Below are 20,086 nucleotides of genomic sequence, written 5' to 3' on the forward strand. Positions count from 1 at the left end.
AAGCACCTAACTCCCAACTGCTCCCCGGGTGCTGTTAGCATGGCTGCCTACTGCTCTGGGTATGTGTGTGTGCTCATTGCTCACTGCTTCAGATGGCTTAAATGCAGTGAGGAAATTTCACAAGTGTGTGATGAATAAAGTTGTCCTTTCTTTCTTTCTTTAAGGCACATGCCGAAGAGGAAGGCAGAGGAAAGCCTGGACGAACAAGATCACCGAGTGGACCCAGAGAAGCCTCCTATACCCCTTTTCCACTAAATCAGTTCCAGGGCTGGTTCGGGGCCAGTGCTGGTGCTGGTTCACAACTCGTTCAACTTGCGAGCCAGCTGAGAACCAGTTTGCTTTTCCATAGCTCGGGGTGCTAAGGGGAGCCATGTCATTACGTCACTGTATACGTCAGTTACGTCGCTGCGTTTGCATAAACCTTGGCGCGAACATCGAAGCAACAACAACACGGAGAAGAAGAAGAAGCAGCAGCAACAACAACAGTAATGGATGACTACTGCTTTACTGCATCCATGATATCTCGTCTCTTATTTAAAAATGGCGACCTTTCGCGGTCTTACTATTGTTGTTGGTCTTAACAACTCCGCCCCCCGCTGACGCAAGTGGTTCTTTCCTCTGGCCCAGCAAATAGCTAGCCTGGGAAATCCCATGCTGCTTTGCACAATCGTTCCGATCTGAAAAGACAGCATGGAAACTATGGTCTAAAGGCTCGCCTGAGTTAGGGAGCCAATCAGAGAGTGGGGAGGGGTGGAAAGACGGTGACGCGTACTACTCGACAAACGGAAGCTTGTAGTTTATTTGGGACTGTTTACGGATCACATTTAACATGGCGGCGAGCGATACGAACCAAACTTTCGATCAAGCTTTAGACACTGTTCTGAATAGTTTAGAGCAAAAGTTTGTTTTAAAAAACTCTTTCCTTCTCTTCTTCGCCTCTTCGTCGCTCTAACTACGTCACCGGGTACAACTGCCATGATTGGCCATGGGCTACGTATACGCCAAATGATAGACATTCGCAACGTCCAATGGAGCACTTGCATGTGATGTCACAGCCGATCCAGATTGTGACAGACGCCATCTTGTCGGTCAAACACCATATTCCGCCTTCTACTTCTGCTTTTACTTCTACCTTTTCTTCTGGAAAACCCTACTATATACAATTCTACTACAACGGCTGAGGCTACAAGCTCTCCCTACCTGTGCACATTTTTTATGTTTTTTGTGTGTATTTTTGCATGTTGTTCGTCTGTACTGGACTTCAATATCCACTACAACCGTATGGACTTACTGGACATTGGTTTCCAGCAGAAAATGACGGTTTGTAGCGATTTCCATCGCATGCACAACATTCCGGACGAGATAGCGAGACCAGCGGGGTCTCCGTGGATTGTTATCGGAGGCAAAGCGAAGGAGGCAGCGTCGGGAGCGGAAGCAAAAGCGAGGCTGCAGAGCCGGCCTGTTGACTAAGCTCAGAAAACAGCCACTCAAATCTCCACTGCTAAGCCTCTACCTCTCCAACGCCAGATCCATGTAAACAACACGGACGATTTGGAATTACAGCTGGAATTACCTTATTCTATTCTATAATCGGCTGGCCAGTGCTATACTCAATACTTAAGTGACTTACCCGTCCAATGAGGATTCTTGTTTACAAGATGCCACATCTGAGTCGCTGACAAATCCTGAATTTCTGTAAAGATAACTGTCCAGAGATTTATAAGCACGCAGTGCTTCACCACTGAACAGTGAGGGAAAGTTAATGAGGTAATTATACACGTCCGGGTATTCCGCTGGCAGTTCAAAATCCGGTCGTGAAAACTCCGTCCGGTAAGCCATAAGGGTCACAAATCTGTAGATCGTTTATTTTAGACATATATCTAGTCATCTGTTCATTAGAAAAATGAGCCGTGTAGTCTGTCGGTTGAAATTGATCCATTCTGTACACGAGTGCAGCAGTATTCAGCGGTGTTTTTGACCAACAAGATGGCGGTTGTGTACTTTCCAGTCACGTGACTGCAAGATCTCTATAAACGGCCGTTGACAATCGTAAACCACACCTCCCCTACGAGAAATTCAATAGGCGGATTCCAGACCATATTTCACTTGTGATATGGTCTGGTGTTAACCAGAAGTCTAGCAAATAGCTGGTGCTAGCCTGGAACCGGTTTTTCTGGCCCCAGAGCCAGTTCTTTGTCAGTGGAAACAGAAAACCCGGTTCCAAACTAAGCACTGGCCCCGAACCAGCCCTGGAACTGATTTGGTGGAAAAGGGGCACTAGAGAACGTCCGAGTCACGAGCGACTGGACGAATTGGAAAAGGATATCGACTTCAGCGGCTGCCGTGTCTCTCTGACGACGCCAGTCAAGGGATGAGTGAGTGATGACCCATCATACAACCATCAATGATTAAGCATGATTCACTGATTTGTTTTGGTTTGAGAAGAAAGGTTTGGCAGATGATCATGACAAAACCAACTAGAAATCAGGACCTTGCTCATCTCTGTAGTAATGGCTTATCTAGGGTTCGCTCCCTAGGCTTGTGTGATGTCACTTGATTACTACAGTTTTCACAAGCTGCACAGCTCGGAGTTGTGACTGAGATACACACACACACTCTCTCTCTCTCTCACACACACACTGCTTACAATTTCTTTATTTTTATACTAGTTAGATGAAACCAAGCTTGCTTGCTAATGCTGTAACAGTGACAACATTTCACACCACTAGTTGCTACCAAAACATGATAATAATTAATAAACAAACAAACAAACCACCCCGGCGTGGACTCACCATTTTCGGGTCAGGGTGTAACTGGAGACCGGCGCTTTGCTTGCTAGCTATGGAGGAAAACAACAATTAACCTCTCACACACACACACACACACACACACAGGCCTCGCTGCCATAACAATACACAGCTGTCATGTACGGAGCAATAGCTAATGTTATAATTACAAAGACATGACAGAACTAAAAGCATTACAGCTATCTACCGGGCTAAATAACGCCCTAATGATGATAATATGCTGAACAAGCTAGCTTGGAACTTTTGCTAATAAAAGCTACTTGGATGGATGGATGGATTGCTTGTTAGCTAGCTAGCTAGCTAGCTAGCTAACTGGCTAGTTAGCCATATTTACTTCAGTTACAGCTAAAGAAAACGTCCTACCTTATTGTTCAGGGGACGAAAAAGGATTTTAAAACAATTTCAAGCAGACCCCGAGACTTTAGCTTGAGCTAGCTTGCTAACCTACGTAAATGGCTATGTTGCAAATCGAGCTAGCTAGCTAGCTAACTAACTAGCTCGGCGGCTACATAGCTAGCTAGTTGTTTAGACAAGAAGCCAGTGTTGTTGTCTTCAGTATTAGTCCTCGTTCCACTCGGACTAGCCACTGCACCTAACGTCCCGCGTGAATAAATCGTCAGCGTGCTAATAACGGATCATACAGCAGCTATAACACGCGTACATTGCGCTCCTGATGTGTTATAATCATAGGATTATTTCTCTGCCTGCTGCCCCAGTCAGTGTCTCGCGATACAGTGGGAGAGTGTGAGGGGCTCAGGGAGAGTGGAGGGGGATTAGGATGGAGGGGAAAGCACTGACCGTGAAGCTCTTCACACAGCACACAAAAGAGTCCTGAAATATTCTGTTTCAGTATAAACACACAGTTCGTTTTCACGTATATGTGATTTTTGGTATTTCATACAACAGAGAATGTAACACCTTTTGTCAAACAATAATAACAACATACTTCATACTAGTCTAGAAAGAAAGAAAGAAAGAAAGAAAGAAAGGACAACTTTATTCATCACACACTTGTGAAATTTCCTCTCTGCATTTAAGCCATCTGAAGCAGTGAGCAATGAGCACACACACATACCCAGAGCAGTGGGCAGCCATGCTAACAGCGCCCGGGGAGCAGTTGGGAGTTAGGTGCCTCGCTCAAGGGCACCTCAGCCCAAGGCCGTCCCATATTAACCTAACCGCATGTCTTTGGACTGCGAGGGAAACCGGAGGAAACCCACACAGACATGGGGAGAACATGCAAACTTCACAAACTGGCTCGAACCCAGAACCTTCTTGCCGTGAGGCGACCGTGCTAACCACTACACCACCGTGCCGCCCATGACCTTATGGAGTTGACCTTCTATAAATCATGTCCACTGCACATCCAAATTGTACAGCTTTACTAATTAGGTTTCATTCCAATCCTCTAAAGTCTGGGGTTTTTAAATTTATTTTATTTTGCCTGGTTTTTTTTTTTCATACCTAGGTTTGACCAGTCAATAAAAATGCCCCTATTTCAAACAGATATGTGCAATTCTTCAGCAGAGAAGCCAAAATTATGAAATGATTTGAACATACTTCATACTAGTCTAGAAAGAAAGCACAACTTTATTCATCACACACTTGTGAAATTTCCTCTCTGCATTTAAGCCATCTGAAGCAGTGAGCAATGAGCACACACACATACCCAGAGCAGTGGGCAGCCATGCTAACAGCGCCCAGGAAGCAGTTGGGAGTTAGGTGCCTCGCTCAAGGGCACCTCAGCCCAAGGCCGTCCCATATTAACCTAACCGCATGTCTTTGGACTGTGAGGGAAACCGGAGCACCCGGAGGAAACCCACACAGACACAGGGAGAACATGCAAACTTCACACGGAAGGGCCCTCGCCGGCTGCTGGGCTCGAACCCAGAACCTTCTTGCTGTGAGGCGACTGTGCTAACCACTACACCACCCTGCCGCCCATTAATAGCTTTCCTGCCCTTATGGACTTGACCCTCTATAAATCATGTCCACTGCACATCCAAATTGTCAATAAAAACGGAATGCAATGATGTGGAAGTTTCAAAATTCCATATTTTACTCAGAATAGAACATAGATGACATATCAAATGTTTAAACTGAGAAAATGTATCATTTAAAGAGAAAAATTAGGTGATTTTAAATTTCATGACAACAACACATCTCAAAAAAGTTGGGACAAGGCCATGTTTACCACTGTAGAGACATCCTCTTTTCTCTTTACAACAGTTTGTAAATGTCTGGGGACTGAGGAGACAAGTTGCTCAAGTTTAGGGATAGGAATGTTAACCCATTCTTGATTCTAGTTGCTCAACTGTCTTAGGTCTTTTTTGTCATATCTTCCGTTTTATGATGCGCCAGATGTTTTCTATGGGTGAAAGATCTGGACTGCAGGCTGGCCAGTTCAGTACCCGGACCCTTCTTCTATGCAGCCATGATGCTGTAATTGATGCAGTATGTGGTTTGGCATTGTCATGTTGGAAAACGCAAGGTCTTCCCTGAAAGAGACGTCGTCTGGATGGGAGCATATGTTGCTCTAGAACCTGGATATACCTTTCAGCATTGATGGTGTCTTTCCAGATGTGTAAGCTGCCCATGCCACACGCACTAATGCAACCCCATACCAGGCTTCTCAACTGAGCGCTGATAACAACTTGGGTCGTCCTTCTCCTCTTTAGTCCGAATGACACGGCGTCCCTGATTTCCATAAAGAACTTCAAATTTTGATTCATCTGACCACAGAACAGTTTTCCACTTTGCCACAGTCCATTTTAAATGAGCCTTGGCCCAGAGAAGACGTCTGCGCTTCTAGATCATGTTTAGATATGGCTTCTTCTTTGAACTATAGAGTTTTAGCTGGCAACGGCGGATGGCACAGTGAATTGTGTTCACAGATAATGTTCTCTGGAAATCTTCCTGAGCCCATTTTGTGATTTCCCATACAGAAGCATGCCTGTATGTGATGCAGTGCCGTCTAAGGGCCCGAAGATCACGGGCACCCAGTATGGTTTTCCGGCCTTGACCCTTACGCACAGAGATTCTTCCAGATTCTCTGAATCTTTTGATGATATTATGCACTGTAGATGATGATATGTTCAAACTCTTTGCAATTTTACACTGTCGAACTCCTTTCTGATATTGCTCCACTATTTGTCGGCACAGAATTAGGGGGATTGGTGATCCTCTTCCCATCTTTACTTCTGAGAGCCGCTGCCACTCCAAGATGCTCTTTTTATACCCAGTCATGTTAATGACCTATTGCCAATTGACCTAATGAGTTGCAATTTGGTCCTCCAGCTGTTCCTTTTTTGTACCTTTAACTTTTCCAGCCTCTTATTGCCCCTGTCCCAACTTTTTTGAGATGTGTCGCTGTCATGGAATTTCAAATGAGCCAATATTTTGCATGAAATTTCAAAATGTCTCACTTTCGACATTTGATATGTTGTCTATGTTCTATTGTGAATACAATATCAGTTTTTGAGATTTGTAAATTATTGCATTCAGTTTTTATTTACAATTTGTACTTTGTCCCAACTTTTTTAGAATCGGGGTTGTACAACTTTACTTATTAGGTTTCATTCCAATCCTCTAAAGTCTGGGTTTTTTGTGTGATGAATAAAGTTGTGCTTTCTTTCTTTCTTGATCAAGAGTGCATTAACTTGTCAGCTCAGTGATATTGCTAAAGTATGGAATCCAAGGCAAAATGTACTGAAAACCGTGAAGCTTTTCACACAGCACGGAAAATATTCCTGAAATATTCTGTTTAAGTGTAAACACTTGGTTCATTTTCACGTATTAATCGTACTACATGTGAGTTTTGGTATTTCAATTGAATTCACACATATCGAGAAACAGAAAATGTAACACCTTTTGTCAGATTTTGACTAACAATAATAACTGAACATACTTCATACTAGTCTATTACTTAATAGCTTTCCTGCCCTTATGGGGTTGAACTTCTATAAATCATGTCCACTGCACATCCAAATTGTACAACTTTACTAATTAGGTTTCATTCCAATCCTCTAAAGTCTGTTTTTTTTTTCATACCTAGGTTTGACCAGTCAATAAAAATGCCCCTATTTCAAATAGATATGGGCAATTCTTCAGCAGAGAGGCCAAAATTATGAAATGATCAAGAGTGCATTAACTTGTCAGCTCAGTGATATTGCTAAAGTATGGAATCCAAAGCAAAATGTACTGAAAATCATATTTAAAAATCATCACCCCAATTATAGCAGTGTCACTTAAGAGAAATCTTGGTTTGAATTTTAAGAAATGAAAGTTATTTTGGGCAGCATGGTGGTGTAGTAGTTAGCACTGTCACCTCACAGCAAGAGGGTCCTGGGTTCGAGCCCAGCGGCCAATGAGGGCCTTTCTGTGTGGAGTTTGCATGTTCTCACCGTGTCTGCTCGGGCTTCCTCCAGGTGCTCCGGTTTCCCCCAAAGGTGTGCAGGTTAGGTTAATTGGTGGCTCTAAATTGGCCGTAGGTGTGAATGTGAGTGTGAATGGTTGTCTGTGTCTATGTGTCAGCCCTGTGATGACCTGGCGACTTGTCCAGGGTGTACCCCGCCTTTCGCCCCTAGTCAGCTGGGATAGGCTCCACTTTGCCTGCGACCCTGCACAGGAGGATGGATGGATGGAAAGTTCTTTTTTTCTGACATAATTCCGTTACTTATTTTTCTTTCCTCATAGAAGATTTTGCATTCAGAGTTAAACACAGCAAAATTTTCTATGCTTTTTTTTAGTCATAAGATACCCCATACAGTGTGAAATTTTTATTTAATACTATTATCCTGAGTACTGCAACTAAAAAAGTTACCATATTTTGCTGTAAATGTAATTCCGTTACCAAAGAACTACTCAGATGTGGTTTTCTTTATCATTTTTTCCAGCATAAATTTGGCTATACACAAATATGGCTGTGCAAAAGTCTTAGGCACACCATTTTTTGTACAAACTTTGTTATAGGTTTTTAACATTTTAGATTTCCAAACATTAGTTTTCCAGCACGGATATTGTGATATGTGGTGAAAGTAGAAAGGAGGTTGAGCTGGGTTTGGAGAGATGGAGGTATGCATTGGAACAAAGAGGAATGAAGGTGAGCAGTAGCAAAACAGAATAATTGTGCATCAATGAGAATGGGGATGAGAGTGTAGTGAAGATGCAAGGAGTAGACAGAAAGAAAGTTGGTGAATTCAAGTACCTGGGGTCGACTGTGCAGGAAAATGGGGGCTGCGATAGTGAGGTGAGAAAGAGAGTGCAGGCAGGGTGGAGCAGTTAGATGGAGAAGGATTTCAGGAGTCATTTGTGATAGGAAAGTCCCAGCAAAAGTGAAAGGTAAGATGTATAGGACAGTAGTGAGACCAGCGGTGATGTATGGATTGGAGACCATACCCTTAACGAAGAGACAGGAGGCAAAGTTGAGGATGTTAAGGTTTGCAATGGGAATGATAAGGTTGGACAGGATAAGGAACGAGCACATCAGAGGGACAGCACATGTGAAGAGCTTGGGAATTAAGATGAGACTGAGATGAGACTGAGATGGTATGGGCACATCCTGAGAAGAGATGCAGAGCATGTGGGAAGGAGAATGTTGAGGATGGAGCTGCCAGGCAGACAAAAACAAGGAAGGCCAAAGAGGAGATACATGGATGTGGTGAGAGAGGACATGAAAGTGGCAGGTGTGGTAGAGAAGGATGCGGAAGACAGGGAGCAATGGACACGAAAGATCCGCTGTGGCGACCCCTAATCGGGAGCAGCCAAAAGAAGAAGTATTCCAGCACAGAATTAAATATTACAGAAACATCTTTGTATGTCAGTAAAAAGAGCAGCATATTACAGTGGGGCAAAAAAGTATTTAGTCAGTCACCAATTGTGCAAGGTCTCCCACTTAAAAAGATAAGCGAGGCCTGTAATTTTCATCATAGGTATACCTCAACTATGAGAGACCAAATGAGAAAAAAAAAATCCAGAAAATCACATTGTCTGATTTTTAAAGAATTTATTTGCAAATTATGGTGGAAAATAAGTGGTCAATAACAAAAGTTCATCTCAATACTTTGTTATATACCCTTTGTTGGCAATGACAGAGGTCGAACGTTTTCTGTAAGTCTTCACAAGGTTTTCACACACTGTTGATGGTATTTTGGCCCATTCCTCCATGCAGATCTCCTCTAGAGCAGTGATGTTTTGGGGCTGTCGCTGGGCAACACAGACTTTCAACTCCCTCCAAAGATTTTCTATGGGGTTGAGATCTGGAGACTGGCTAGGCCACTCCAGGACCTTGAAATGCTTCTTACGAAGCCACTCCTTCGTTGCCCGGGTGGTGTGTTTGGGATCATTGTCATGCTGAAAGACCCAGCCACGTTTCATCTTCAATGCCCTTGCTGATGGAAGGAGGTTTTCACTCAAAATCTCGTGATACATGGCCCCATTCATTCTTTCCTTTACACGGATCAGTCGTCCTGGTCCCTTTGCAGAAAAACAGCCCCAAAGCATGATGTTTTCACCCCCATGCTTCACAGTAGGTATGGTGTTCTTTGGATGCAACTCAGCATTCTTTCTCCTCCAAACACGACAAGTTGAGTTTTTACCAAAAAGTTCTATTTTGGTTTCATCTGACCATATGACATTCTCCCAATCCTCTTCCGGATCACCCAAATGCTCTCTAGCAAACTTCAGACAGGCCTGGACATGTACTGGCTTAAGCAGGGGGACACGTCTGGCACTACAGAATTTGAGTCCCTGGCGGCATAGTGTGTTACTGATGGTAGCCTTTGTTACTTTGGTCCCAGCTCTCTGCAGGTCATTCACTAGGTCCCCCCGTGTGGTTTTGGGATTTTTGCTCACCGTTCTTGTGATCATTTTGACCCCACGGGGTGAGATCTTGTGTGGAGCCCCAGATCGAGGGAGATTATCAGTGGTCTTGTATGTCTTCCATTTTCTAATAATTGCTCCCACATTTGATTTCTTCACACCAAGCTGCTTACCTATTGCAGATTCAGTCTTCCCAGCCTGGTGCAGGTCTACAATTTTGTTTCTGGTGTCCTTTGACAGCTCTTTGGTCTTAGCCATAGTGGAGTTTGGAGTGTGACTGTTTGAGGTTGTGGACAGGTGTCTTTTATACTGATAACGAGTTCAAACAGGTGCCATTAATACAGGTAACGAGTGGAGGACAGAGGAGCCTCTTAAAGAAGAAGTTACAGGTCTGTGAGAGCCAGAAATCTTGCTTGTTTGTAGGTGACCAAATACTTATTTTACAGAGGAATTTACCAATTAATTCATTAAAAATCCTACAATGTGATTTCCTGGATTCTTTCCCCCCATTCTGTCTCTCAGAGTTGAAGTGTACCTATGATGAAAATTACAGGCCTCACTCATCTTTTTAAGTGTGAGAACTTGCACAATTGGTGGCTGACTAAATACTTTTTTGCCCCACTGTATGTAAAAGACCACTTTTTAGACATAATCTCATCTCATCTCATTATCTCTAGCCGCTTTATCCTTCTACAGGGTCGCAGGCAAGCTGGAGCCTATCCCAGCTGACTACAGGCAAAAGGCAGGGTACACCCTGGACAAGTCGCCAGGTCATAACAGGGCTGACACATAGACACAGACAACCATTCACACTCACGGTCAATTTAGAGTCACCAGTTAACCTAACATGCATGTCTTTGGACTGTGGGGGAAACCGGAGCACCCAGAGGAAACCCACACGGACACGGGGAGAACATGCAAACTCCACACAGAAAGGCCCTCACCGGCCACGGGGCTCGAACCCGGACCGTCTTGCTGTGAGGCGACAGCACTAACCACTACACCACTGTGCCGCCCCAATAATAATAAAAATAATAATGGCGGCACGGTGGTGTAGTGGTTAGTGCTGTCGCCTCATAGCAAGAAGGTCCAGGTTCGAGCCCCGTGGCCGGCGAGGGCCTTTCTGTGCGGAGTTTGCATGTTCTCCCCGTGTCCGCGTGGATTTCCTCCAGGTGCTCCGGTTTCCCCCACAGTCCAAAGACATGCAGGTTAGGTTAACTGGTGACTCTAAATTGACCGTAGGTGTGAGTGTGAATGGTTGTCTGTGTCTATGTGTTAACCCTGTAATGACCTGGCGACTTGTCCAGGGTGTACCCCGCCTCTCGCCCGTAGTCAGCTGGGATAGGCTCCAACTTGCCTGTGACCCTGTAGAACAGGATAAAGCGGCTAGAGCAGGGGTGTCAAACCTGATCCATAAAGGGCCGTGTGGCTGCAGGTTTTCATTCCAGCCATGCAGCAGCACACCTGACTTGGCTCATTCAGTCCACTGAACTGTCTTCACACAGTCAAATACTTGCAGCCACACCCACCCTTGATTAAAGGGTGGGTGTGTCAGTTGATTGAATAAGCCAAATCAGGGTGCTGCTGCATGGCTGGAATGAAAACCTGCAGCCACACGGCCCTTTATGGATCAGGTTTGACACCCCTGGGCTAGAGATAATGAGATGAGATTATTGGATGTTTTGACTCATGAATTTAATTGCTTTTTGTTTTTTCTTTTTTCAAAATGAACACATTTCAAAAAAAGTTGAGACAGTAAAGCATTTACCACTTTGTAATGTTGCCAGTCCTTCTCACAACACTTAGAAGATGTTCAGAGACTGAGGACACCAGGTGATGAAGTGTTTCAGTGTCTTTTTGTCCCATTCTTCCTGCAAACAGGTCCAACAGTGAGGTCATATTTTTCATTTCAAAATTCGCCACACATTCTCTATTGGGGACAGAGGGAACAGGCACCCTCTTCTTCCACAGCCATGCCTTTGTAATGTGTGGAGAATGTGGTTTTGCATTGTCTTGTTGAAATATCCCTGGAGAAAGTGTCGTCCTGAAGGCAGAATATGTTGCTTCAAAATCTCAACATACTTTTCATACTTTTCATACATGAACGCTGCCATCACAGAAGTGTACATTAGCTTTGCCAAGGGAACTGACACAACCCCACACCATGACGGACCCTGGCTTTTCAACTTGTTGCTGGTAACAGTCTGGCTGGTCCTTTTTGTCTTTGGTCTGGAGCACACGGCATCCATTTCTCATCTCATTATCTCATCTCATTATCTCTAGCCACTTTATCCTGTTCTACAGGGTCGCAGGCAAGCTGGAGCCTATCCCAGCTAACTACAGGCGAAAGGCGGGGTGCACCCTGGACAAGTCGCCAGTTGCATCCATTTCTTCCAAAAAAAAAAGAAGAAGAAGAAGAAGACCTGGAATACTGATTCATCGGAACACAATACACATTTCCACTGTGTGATGATGGTACATCCCAGATGCCATCAAGCCCAGAGAAGTCGATTGCACTTCTGGACCCAGTTAATATAAAGCTTCCTTTTTGCACCATAAAGTTTTAACTGGCATTTGTGGATGTAACTCTGTATTGTTGTGCTTGACAAAGGTTTGCCAAAATAATCCTGAGCTCACATGGTTATATCAGCTATAGATGAATGACGGTTCTTGATGCAGTCCCGTCTGAGAGATCAGAGATCATGGGTGTTCAGCTTAGGCTTGTGCCCTTGCCACACCAAAATTCCTCCAGATTCCTTAAATGATATTATGCGTGTCAAGGACCAGACAAGAGAGGAGATCAAATGTACTCGAACCACAGTTTATTAATAACAGGAGAAAAGGGAGTTGGGAGAATGCATGTGAAGTTCAGTGGCAGGAGGACTGAGAGGCTGGTGGGAGCATGGTGGTGATGTCTGAGGTCTCCCATTCAAGTACTGACCAGGCCTGGCCCTGCTTTGCTTCTGAGATCAGACAGGATCAGGCATAGTCAGAGAGGTGTGGCTGTAGGCTGACAGCTCTTGGGTTTCAGGCAGTCTCCCAGCAAGCAGTCCCTCAGCAGGCAGGAAATAGAGAGCAGGCTGGAACACAGAGTCACAAATCAGGTAGCAAGATAGGGGACAGAAATGCAGGGTCAGGTTACCAGGGCAGAAGAGTAGGGCTCCAGGCAGGGCTGCTCACACCAGGCAGATGGAGAGGCAGGCGAGCAGCAGGGCTGGGCGAGCTGGAGATCAGGCGAAGGTACAGGAGAGGCAGGCAAGAGGCAGAGTCGACAGGACAGAAGGCAGATCAGGTTACCAGGGCTGGAGAGCAGACAGAGTCAGACGGAACCGAATATCTTCAGGAGTCAGAGTAGTAGGAACACAGAGCAGGTTATCACGCTGAGAGTTGCAGATGATCTGACACAGAAGCTTGGGAGGACTGCAGTATAAATACACACAGGGGGAAAGCAGGTGATCGGCAACAGCCAATGACAGTCACTGAAAGTTAATAAGAGGAAGTGAGTGCGGGCGTGGCCGGTAATGCTGAGTGGAGATGTTACCTGAAGAGAGAAGCCCACAGGTAGGACCATGACAGAAACCCCCCCCCTCAAGGGACGCCTCCAGAAGTCCCTAGCCACAGATCCACAAAGACGGGCGGGAGGAGGGGGAATACCGGTGGAGGGTCAGAACTCCTCTGACTGGTCAGTGTCCAAGGCCTCAGGATCTGGTTCAGAATCGGACTCGGGGACAGTAGCGGTTGGCGCATCGTCATTCCGACAAGGACCCTTTGGTCGACCCCTCCGGTTGGCCAGCTGGTCCGGATGCAGGCAATGAAAGGTGCTGATGAGGGTACGGTCTACGATTCTCCCAGCAGGGACCCACATCCTCTCCTCAGGACCATAGCCCTCCCAATCCACCAGGTATTGGAGGCCCCTGCCCCTGCGCCGTGACTTCAGCAGTCGCCAGACGGAGTAGACCGGGCCACCATCGATGAGATGAGGAGGAGGAGGAGGAGGAGAAGGTGCAGCTGGGACCAGCAGGCTCTCGTGCACTGGCTTAATCGAAGAGACATGGAAGGTGGGGTGCACTCTCATTGACTTGGGCAGTCGGAGCCAGACAGCAGACTGGCTGATTATCCTCTGGATCGGGAATGGTCCAACGAACCGAGGTGCCAGCTTACGAGACTCCACCTGGAGGGGCAGGTCCTTGGCTGATAACCACACCTTCTGGCCCACCCGGTAGGTGGGCGCAGGCGTCCTCCGCCAGTTGGCTCCAGTAGAGTAGCTGGTGACTGACTTGAGGAGTGCAGCGCGGGCTTGAGACCAGGTGTGGCGGCATCAGCGTGCATAGGTGAGGGCAGCCAGGCAGGTGACCTCTCCCTCCTGGCTGGGGAACAGGGGTGGTTGGTAGCCATACACGCAGTGGAATGGGGACAGCCCAGTGGCTGAGCTGGTGAGAGAGTTGTGAGAGTATTCCACCCACAGCAGGTGCTCACACCAGGCCCTAGGGTTGCGTGACGCCATGCACTGAAGTGCCTTCTCCAACTCCTGGTTAGTCCGCTCTGACTGGCCGTTGGACTGGGGTTGGAATCCGGAGGTGAGGCTGGCAGTGGCCCCGAGTAGGTGACAGAACTCCTTCCAGAAAGAGGAGGCGAATTGCGGTCCGAAAACGATGTCCTTGGGCAGCCCATGGATGCGGAAGACATGCTGCAGGACGATCTGGGTGGTCTCTTTGGCCGACGGTAGTTTTGGGAGGGGAACAAAGTGTGCCATCTTGCTAAAGCAGTCCACGATGGTGAGTATGACCGTCATCCCGTTAGAAGGGGGCAGACCCGTAACAAAATCCAGGGAAATGTGGGACCAGGGTCGCACTGGCATGGGCAGAGGCTGGAGCAAACTGGCAGGCGGCCGGCTGGAGGACTTATTTTGATTACAGGTAGGGCAGGCTCGGACAAAGTCTCGCACATCCCTGCTCATAGTAGGCCACCAGAACCATTGGGCGAGCAGGTGGTAGGTGCAAGTGAAACCAGGGTGGCAGGCTAGACGGGAGTCGTGTCCCCATTGTATAACCTGGGATCGCAGGTCTTCAGGAACAAAGAGGCGACTTGCGGGGCATGCACTGGGGCTGGGTTGGTCACGGAGGGCTTCCCGCACTCGTTCTTCGATGTCCCAGGTCAGAGCAGCAACGATACAGGGGTCAGGTAGGATGGGAGCCGGATCCTTGGAGGGGGCATCATCCTTCTGGAACTGGTGGGAGAGTGCGTCAGGCTTGGCGTTGTGAGATCCGGGCCGGTACGAAAGGGTGAAATTGAATCTGGTGAAAAAGAGAGCCCAGCGGGCCTGTCTGGGGTTGAGTCGTTTGGCGGTGCGGATGTACTCCAGATTATGGTCTGTCCAGACCAGGAATGGGACTATGCACCCCTCCAGCCAGTGACGCCATTCCTCCAGGGCGAGCTTGACCGCCAGCAGTTCCCGGTTGCCTATGTCATAATTGCGTTCGGCCGGCGATAGCCGGCGGGAGAAGAACGCACAGGGGTGGAGTTTGTTGTCATCCGCTGACCTCTGTGAGAGCACTGCCCCGACTCCCACATCTGAGGCTTCCACCTCTACAATGAATTGCCGCTCCGCATCTGGCATCTGGAGGACGGGAGCAGTGGTGAACCGAGCCTTGAGGGTGGCAAAGGTTTCGTTGGCAGCCGGGGTCCAGGCGAAGGGCTGTTTGGTGCTGGTCAAGGTGGTGAGGGGTGACGCAATGGTGCTGTAATTACGAATTAATTTCCTGTAGAAATTTGCGAAGCCCAGGAACTGCTGAAGCTTCTTCCTGCTCTCTGGTACTGGCCATGAAGTCACTGCTGAGACTTTGGCAGGGTCCATCTGGATGCTCCCCTATGCTACGATGTACCCCAGGAACCCCACAGACTTGGCATGAAACTCACACTTCTCTGCCTTGACGAAGAGGGAGTTTTCAAGGAGACGACGGAGCACTTGCTGGACATGCTGGGTGTGTTCGGACAGGGTTTGGGAGAAGATTAGGATGTCGTCGAGGAAAACGAACACGAACTTGTTCAACATATCTCGCAGGACATCATTCACCAAAGCCTGGAATACCGCTGGTGCGTTGGTAAGGCCAAACGGCATCACCCGGTATTCATAATGACCGGTGGGGGTGTTGAACGCAGTCTTCCACTCGTCTCCCTCCCTTATCCAAACCAGGTGGTAGGCATTCCGGAGATCGAGTTTGGTGAAGACCGTGGCTCCCTGGAGCAGCTTGAAGGCGGAGGTGAGCAGTGGGAGAGGGTATCGGTTCTTGACGGTGATGTCGTTGAGACCCCTGTAATCGATGCAGGGGTACAGGGATCCATCCTTCTTTCCCACGAAGAAGAACCCAGCGCCGGCGGGAGAGGAGGATGGACGGATGAGGCTGGCAGCCAGAGAGTCACTGATGTAGTCCTCCATCGCCTTCCTTTCCGGGGCGGACAGAGAGTAGAGACGGCCCTTGGGTGGTGCAGTGCCTGGGAGGAGATCAATGGCGCAGTCGTAGGGCCGGTGAGGAGGCAAGGAAGTGGCCTTGGCTTTGCTGAATACCTCCCAAAGGCTGTGATAACACACTGGGACATTAGTGAGGTCGGGGGCAGAGCTGGCAGGTGGAGTACGGGGGTTTAGAGTGGTGGCTCGTAAGAAGGTCCGGTGGCAGTCCTTGCCCCATTCTCTTATCGCTCCAGTGGCCCAGTCGAGGTGAGGACTGTGCTGGCGGAGCCATGGATAGCCCAGGATGAGAGGTTGGCCGGGGGAACGGAGCAGGTGAAACTGGATGGTTTCGTGGTGGTTGCCTGACAGAGTCATTGGAACAGGGGCAGTGAGGCGGGTGACGGTGCCAAGGAGATGGCCATCCAGCGCCCTGGCTGGAACGGGAGAGGATAAGTGATGGCTTTGCAGACCCAACTGGCATGCAAGCTCGGTGTCCATGATGTTAGCCTCGGCGCCAGAGTCAACCAGGGCGGCCAGGGTGTGGGTGGAATCCAATAGACGAAGACAAACTTGGAGCATAGGTTTCTGGCTGGTGGAGGAATGGATGGTCATTGAGCTCACCCTCCTATGTCCGGTGAGCTCGGGCTTTTACTGGGCAAGAGGCAGCACGGTGACCGTCACTCTCACAGTACAGGCACAGATTGGAGGTGATCCGATGCTGGCGCTCTGCCGGGCTGAGGGAAGCACGGCCGATCTCCATGAGCTCTGACTGGTCCAGAAGGTTCGGTGGAGAAGCAGCAGGAGACGTGGAAGGGGCTGGGTTACTCCGTGCGCTGGTGACTGACTGAGTCTGGCGGGCCCTCTCTCGTCGGTGGGTCTGGACCCGGCGGTCAATGCGGACGGCCAGGGCAATGGCCTCATCGAGTGTCGATGGTTGTTCGTACGAGACCAGTTCATCCTTCATATAGTCGGCCAGGCTGTGCAGAAAGGCGTCCACCAGCGCCTGCATGTTCCACTTGCTGTGCCGGGCCAAGGTCCGGAAATCGATCGAGTAGTCAGCCACTGTTCGTCTGCCTTGGCGAATACTCATCAGTCCTCCGGATGCCTCTACTGACGACAAGCCCAGGTCGAAGACCTTAGTTATCTCCGCTGCAAACAGGGAGAAGGAGGCACACGCCAGTGTCCAGCACTCATACTCAGCAGTCCCCCACAGGCGGGCGCGGCCAGTCAGACGAGTGATGATGAAGGCCACCTTCGCCACGAAGGTTCTGGGCTGCAGGTCGAACAGCAACCAGTCAGGAAAGCATGGACTTGGGAGGGGTCACCGTCAGAAACGCTCTGGACTGCCAACCTTGGGTTCCAGGGCACCGAGTGCAGCAGGAGCACCTCCTGGAGCTGGCACGTCAGCAGCAGGTATGACAGGGGCTGATGCAACGAGGGGCAGTGGTGGTTGACTCAGAGGAGCTAGGGCAGTGAGCAGCTAGAGTGCTTGGTCCAGTCATTGTTGCCCAAACTGGATCAGGGCTGCAATGTCAGCAGACATCCAACTGACATCTCCTTCCATGCACTGCAGCCAGTCTACAGCGCTGACTCCATGTCATGGTCAGATCATTCTGTCAAGGACCAGACAGGAGAGGAGATCAAATGCACTCAAGCCACAGTTTATTAATAACAAGGGAAGAGGGAGTTGGGAGAACATATGTGTGTGAAGTTCAGTGGCAGGAGGACTGAGAGGCTGGTGGGAGCATGGTGGTGATGTCTGAGGTCTCCCATCCAAATACTGGCCAGGCCCAACCCTGCTTAGCTTCTGAGATCAGACAGGATCAGGCATAGTCAGAGAGGTGTGGCTGTAGGCTGACAGCTCTTGGGTTTCAGGCAGTCTCCCAGCAAGCAGGAGATAGAGAGCAGGCTGGAACACAGTCACAAATCAGGTAGCAAGATAGGGGACAGAAATGCAGGGTCAGGTTACCAGGGCAGAAGAGTAGGGCTCCAGGCAGGGCTGCTCACACCAGGCAGATGGAGAGGCAGGCGAGCAGCAGGGCTGGGCGAGCTGGAGATCAGGCAAAGGTACAGGAGAGGCAGGCAAGAGGCAGAGTCGACAGGACAGAAGGCAGATCAGGTTACCGGGGCTGGAGAGCAGACAGAGTCAGACGGAACCGAATATCTTCAGGAGTCAGAGTAGTAGGAACACAGAGCAGGTTATCACGCTGAGAGTTGCAGACGATCTGACACAGAAGCTTGGGAGGACTGCAGTATAAATACACACAGGGGGAAAGCAGGTGATCGGCAACAGCCAATGACAGTCACTGAAAGTTAATAAGAGGAAGTGAGTGCGGGCGTGGCCGGTAATGCTGAGTGGAGATGTTACCTAAAGAGAGAAGCCCACAGGTAGGACCATGACAATGCGCCATTGAGGGTGAAATATCCAAATCCCTTTTTATCTTTCTTTGAGGAACATTGTTTTTAAACATTTCAATAATTTTCTCACTCATCTGTTGACAAACTGGAGATCCTCGGTCCATTTTTCCTCCTCAAAGACTAGGCCTTTCCTGGATACTGCCTTTGTACCAAATCATGATTACAATCGCCTGTTGACATCACCTGTTTCGAATTAAATCATTATTTAATTGTTTTATCTCATTACTAGCCCTAAATTGCTCTGGTCCCAACTTTTTTTGGAATGTGCTGCAGGCCTGAAATGCAGGAATACAACCCTGATTCCAAAAAAGTTGGGACAAAGTACAAATTGTAAATAAAAATGGAATGCAATGATGTGGAAGTTTCAAAATTCCATATTTTATTCAGAATAGAACATAGATAACATATCAAATGTTTAAACTGAGAAAATGTATCATTTAAAGAGAAAAATTAGGTGATTTTAAATTTCATGACAACAACACATCTCAAAAAAGTTGGGACAAGGCCATGTTTACCACTGTGAGACATCCCCTTTTCTCTTTACAACAGTCTGTAAACGTCTGGGGACTGAGGAGACAAGTTGCTCAAGTTTAGGGATAGGAATGTTAACCCATTCTTGTCTAATGTAGGATTCTAGTTGCTCAACTGTCTTAGGTCTTTTTTGTCGTATCTTCCATTTTATGATGCTCCAAATGTTTTCTATGGGTGAAAGATCTGGACTGCAGGCTGGCCAGTTCAGTACCCGGACCCTTCTTCTACGCAGCCATGATGCTGTAATTGATGCAGTATGTGGTTTGGCATTGTCATGTTGGAAAATGCAAGGTCTTCCCTGAAAGAGACGTCGTCTGGATGGGAGCATATGTTGCTCTAGAACCTGGATATACCTTTCAGCATTGATGGTGTCTTTCCAGATGTGTAAGCTGCCCATGCCACACGCACTAATGCAACCCCATACCATCAGAGATGCAGGCTTCTGAACTGAGCGCTGATAACAACTTGGGTCGTCCTTCTCCTCGTTAGTCTGAATGACACGGCGTCCCTGATTTCCATAAAGAACTTCAAATTTTGATTCGTCTGACCACAGAACAGTTTTCCACTTTGCTACAGTCCATTTTAAATGAGCCTTGGCCCAGAGAAGACGTCTGCACTTCTGGATCATGTTTAGATACGGCTTCTTCTTTGAACTATAGAGTTTTAGCTGGCAACGGCAGATGGCACGGTGAATTGTGGTCACAGATAATGTCCTCTGGAAATATTCCTGAGCCCATTTTGTGATTTCCAATACAGAAGCATGCCTGTATGTGATGCAGTGCCGTCTAAGGGCACGAAGCTCACGGGCACCCAGTATGGTTTTCCGGCCTTGACCCTTACGCACAGAGATTCTTCCAGATTCTCTGAATCTTTTGATGATATTATGCACTGTAGATGATGATATGTTCAAACTCTTTGCAATTTTACACTGTCGAACTCCTTTCTGATATTGCTCCACTATTTGTCGGTGCAGAATTAGGGGGATTGGTGATCCTCTTCCCATCTTTACTTCTGAGAGCCGCTGCCACTCCAAGATGCTCTTTTTATACCCAGTCATGTTAAT

At 47.9% G+C, this 20,086-nt stretch overlaps 1 protein-coding gene across 2 annotated transcripts in view; it reads right to left on the reverse strand.

Annotated features, from left to right (window-relative positions):
* sh2b1 (SH2B adaptor protein 1) overlaps positions 1-3,535 on the reverse strand; it is a 33,542-nt gene extending 30,007 nt beyond the window's left edge. Inside the window, exons 1-2 of one of the 2 annotated variants that reach the window (XM_060901820.1) lie at positions 3,171-3,535; positions 2,793-2,839 (exon numbers count right to left, since the gene is read on the reverse strand). The gene's annotated coding sequence lies outside the window, so the exon portion shown is untranslated. The remainder of the gene's footprint in view (positions 1-2,792; positions 2,840-3,170) is intronic. The other variant, XM_060901821.1, reaches the window with a different exon arrangement.
* Positions 3,536-20,086: the final 16,551 nt, after the last annotated feature.

Source organism: Neoarius graeffei, chromosome 20 (genome assembly GCF_027579695.1).
Source record: "Neoarius graeffei isolate fNeoGra1 chromosome 20, fNeoGra1.pri, whole genome shotgun sequence".
Taxonomy (NCBI): Eukaryota; Metazoa; Chordata; class Actinopteri; order Siluriformes; family Ariidae; genus Neoarius; species Neoarius graeffei.